The 4,860-nt window shown below is 39.0% G+C and overlaps 1 pseudogene; it reads right to left on the reverse strand.

Annotated features, from left to right (window-relative positions):
• Positions 1-1,350: 1,350 nt before the first annotated feature.
• Positions 1,351-4,374, reverse strand: LOC134840415 (uncharacterized; annotated as a pseudogene).
• Between the last annotated feature and the right edge of the window lie 486 nt (positions 4,375-4,860).

Raw genomic sequence — 4,860 nt, forward strand, 5'->3', positions numbered from 1 at the left:
GGGGAAAAGGAAACTCTCACCACCGAAGAAAGCTGGATCGACAAAAGCTGGCCACTCGAGACAAGATACCCCGAGAACAGAAACTATCAGACTAGGGACCAGCACACTGATCGCGAGTTCGAACACTCAAGAGTCTCCAATACCTTCTTCAGGTTCCTCTTCCTTAAATTTAGATTCGTGGGACGGGATAATCGAGGATTACTTTGACGATGTGACCAATAATAACGTACCTAAAAACCCTCATTCCGAGTCTAACCAGAACCTAAGTGTTACAGGTCATGTAGAATCCCCACTATTGAGTTTGGAAGGGACAGCGAGCAACGACACACGGGAGATTGTGGTCATACACGACGAGAATATGAGTGAAGGATCTCAGGGCAATCCGATCATGATAGACACTACTCCGGATCAGACGATAAGTGAGACCCCGAAAACCCGAAATTCCAGACCACGCAGAAATGTGGGACCCCCTCAGTTTTACGGTAGTCGGAGATTTATAGACGCGGTGCAAGAGAAAGACGAATTAGCGATGCCAACGACTGTATTCGCTCAGACTCAGGAATCTCCAATCTTTTTGTTAAACTCCCCTTCCGAACTATTGACTCCATTAGCTGAGGCTCCCCCCAGACAGATGCTAGTTGCAGAAACCACCTTATCATGGTCCTCAAGGAATTCCCTTCCGATGGGCAGAACTACAGGTTCAACCACGATGACCCAACTCCTCGAGAATTCTTCGAATTCAACCACAGCCTACTCGACATCTAAGGACCATTCTTTAGAGACGGATAACTTGAGTGAGATCTCTTCGACCATAGATCCAGAAGTAAGAGCAAAATTGGATGAATTTGAGGACCAATGCTTGTAATCGACATATCAACTCAAACATTTCATATTTTCCGTCGGACTTAAAATTTTTTAACCTTATCTGTAGATACAATTGTACATGTTAATGTACACGTTGTGGATTAGTTTTCGATAGTTAGTTACCATACTCTGTAAAAATTTGTAATTCTGTATAGACACCCTGTACATTTGTACATTCTCTTTCAATTGTGGATTTTGTTTTACCGCTGTATATTTACCCTCTGGGCGCAGTTTGTAAAATTCTTCCATTTTCTGAGGGGGAAAAAGGGTGTACATAGAGTTATAGTTAGTTTGCAGTTTTATTTTTTTTCCCGGTGGGAAATGTTGTGATTTGTTTTTAGTATGTCATAATGACCTTCGGTATTTTAATTAATACCAGTTTAGTTACGACCATTGGTCGAGATCAACGCAAGTCAGTTGTCCTTTTAACGTTCTTAATTCAACTACTTCCTTTTATTCTCTTTTATCTATTAAGCTTATGTACATTTAGTGTACATACTGAACATACCATTTTAATAGGTTATTTATAGATTCATAGGATTACAATATTTTATTAGGGTCCCCATATAGCAACAGGTAGTACGATGTGCCAAATCGGCAAAAAGAGTTATAAATTCAAAACCAGCGACGGCATGTCCAATGCAAAGCGATTTGATTGGAAATCTTTAATTTTTTAAAGTTTCTCTTATTCTTGAAAGTTATCGTAGGTCAGCGTTAAGGTTATGATAGAAACATTTTGCTTCAACTGCTCAGGCTAGCTCAGTTTTTGTGCATGCTCATCTAAGCAGCGATATTTAATCAACAACTGTCGGAGAAAAAAACATACTAGTATCCACAGCAGCTCAACTTGACTCATTGTCAATTTCATTTATTCCGTTAGAAACCTTCCAAATGGCATCTACTTTTATTGCAACACCATAATTGCAGCAGCATTACAAAAACAGCTCAATCTAAACGTTTCAAATCAAGTCAACAGCAACAGCTAAGCGTGCGAAATGTTTTCAGTAATGAAAAAGAGTCTTGTTCTGATTAATTAAGTATTGGATCACATGAAGCTACTGCAGCTACAATCAGAGGCCGATCTAAGATTTTCTCAAGGGGGGATTAAAACTTTGGTCAACTTTTTTTTAGGTCGACAAAAGTGAATTTCCGAGTTCTCCCAAAGAACTAAAAAGACCCTGTTTTAGTAAAATTTTCTGCGCTGCAGGCTAAATTTTAGAAAACTGGCCTAAAAAGGCGTTTTTAGGCACTTTTTGGATAATTTTGACCAAAAACTTGCGTTTTTTTTTGGCGCGCACTCCCCCCTCAAAATTAGTATATATTAGTGCCAAAGGCGCTTTTAGAAAATGTTTAGGGACCTTCACCAAAAATGCATATCTCAAAATAGTGCAAAGGGGGGAACCTTTGGGTCGGCAAGGGGTCGAATCCCTAAGGAGTAGCATCAATCCCCCCCTAAATCCGCCACTGGCTACAATCACTTTATCGTCAGACAACTCAGATGAGGCAGCTAATTTTTGACAGTCGATAAATCTCAGCTCACTTGATTTTGCTCGCTTTGCAATCACAGTTGAGGTATCAACTTTCTTGGTAGAAGCGTCAGGTGAGGAGTTTGCAAAACCCGATATTTGGAAAAGTCCTACAGTCACTCCCTATGTTGCTAAAAATCTACAATGTTGAACAATCACTGATCCGCTCAATTAAAAAAATCAACGCGCTACAGAATAAATTTTTTTGGAGTTAATAAAAAATTTTTTGCGATTTTTTTAATGTTATGAAACAAGCAGATTTTTGTTGTCGATATTTTTGAAGACTTATTAAACTGTGTCAGAAAGCATGCTCTACAGTTTGAATGTCTGCTTTATAATTTGAGATAGGCTTGTTATGCAGAAACTGTTTTTTAAGAAAGACAGGTCATTAAAAATGACAAAATAAAACTAAGTTAGATTTAACTACTATCTACTTCTGATATTTACACATCACTGCAAATATTTCTAAAAAAAACTTCAAAAAAGTCACTGTTATCTGGTCTCTTTTAATTTGGATTAAAATCTAGAGCCTCTATTTTTCTGGAACTGTTTCACCATTCTCGACAGTTCAGACATCCCTTCTAGGATCCCGGTGGGTATTCACAAGTACCAAAATGATAAATCAGTCCCATTTGTACCAAAATAAAAAATCAATCGCGTTAGTACCAAAAATATTCAATTAGCCAAAGACTACTAAGCGTACTTTTTTAAGCTCTTGGTTTAAGGTCGCCGGTGGGCGCGCTACGCGCGCGTCGCCGTTTCGCGGCGATAACCGGCTCTAATTTTCGTATAGAGTCCTACCCTCTGTTGGCAAGCTCGCACTACGTTGGCGCGACTGCGGCGATCACTATTCTGCTGCTTAGTTTTCTTCTGTTTGAACAGTAGAAAATTAATGTAATAATTCGTTGGCTCAAAGTTTGACCAATCAGAAAACGAGTTAAATAATTTTGGTAGTGGGACCGATTTTTTTTTTGGTACAAATGAACGTTGGTACAAATGGGACTTCACCTAGGATTCCATCACCCGAAGGTGCACAGCACCCTTGCACGTGCCAAGCTCTATCTTTTAACGAGTGCATCTTCATTTTCCCGGATATTTCCGAGACACTTCGGCTATTCGGAAGATCTTGTTTGTTGGCCATCAGGAGCACAGGCATTCTGTCATCGGTTATAATCGAACTGAGTTCCTCATGGGTTTCGTTGAATTTTTCTGGGTCGTTGCTGTCGATGATGTAAATCGAACTGAAAGCAAATAGAAAGTATAATACAACAATTATTGTTCCGAGCTCGGAGGTTGAGAAAAAATTTGGTTTCGGGTGTTTTTTTAACTACTAAAAATTCAGAAACAAAAAATGTCCTACAGTGCTGAGTAATTAATCACATTGATGACCTTTTGATAATCATTCGAGCTGCAATGACAAATTTAGAAAACTTCTTGTCCATGTCGAGAAAAATTGATCTGAAGGTTTTTGATTTCAGACTTTTCTCTTCCTTGCTTTTCACTTTCTCTTGATCCTCGAACAAAGAAAGAATAGTTCGGTTAAGTTTTCTAAACAATAATCTGACTTTCGATCAACGCTCAAAGATCAACCCTGCCCTAGGCCCGCGATACCATTAATTGAACCTACCCATCAGTATGGTGGAAGTAGTGTTGCCACAGAGGTCTCGGTTTCTGATGACCCCCCACGTCCCAAACTGTGATAAATGACAACCCATTGCCCAACTAAACAGTCTCCATGTTGAACCCAATTGTGCGAATCGTGGTCACTTGTTCGTTCAGTTTCAACTTGTAGAGCACTGTCGTTTTCCCAGCTGCGTCTGGTCCCAACATGAGAATATGCGTCTGGGCTCTTTTCCAGTTTCCCCCCTTTCAAACTCAATTTTGAAAAGTCTATTAAACGTTGTCATAATGAAATGAAATTTGGCGTGTTGAACAAATCGACAGTTCTGAACAGATTTGTTCTTCATACTTTACAGCGTAACATCACGCGTTTAGCCGTAATAACACGTAAAACAAACATAAAACTCGGTGATTTGAAAAGGCGGGGGGGGGGGGACTGGAAAAGAGCCCGCGACTGCTCGTTGCCCCATGATTTGTAAACTTCGAACAATTTCGAAGCAAAAATACCCTTGGAAGCTCTACTGAAATTTCAATGAAAAAGCCGGCTATATATAAATAACTTCAGTTATTTGCCTTAGCTATCAAAGGTTGAAAATTAAAGAATATTGCAATTTGAACTCAATATTTTATTTCTGATTGATAAATCTAGGAAATTTTAAAATCTGATGAATTAATTTTAAAGGAAATGAGAAATTTGTTAAGCCAAGGTGTATTGATTAAATTGTGAATTTTTCCGCTCATTTTAAGCCTTTTAGGTTGTCTAATTGACGACGCAAGTAATGCTAGCAGGGAACGTTTGAGCTGTTTGATTCTACGTTGTTGTTTGTTTCTCTGTTCACTACAACAGCAA

The sequence above is a fragment of the Symsagittifera roscoffensis genome, chromosome 1 (genome assembly GCF_963678635.1).
Source record: "Symsagittifera roscoffensis chromosome 1, txSymRosc1.1, whole genome shotgun sequence".
Taxonomy (NCBI): Eukaryota; Metazoa; Xenacoelomorpha; order Acoela; family Convolutidae; genus Symsagittifera; species Symsagittifera roscoffensis.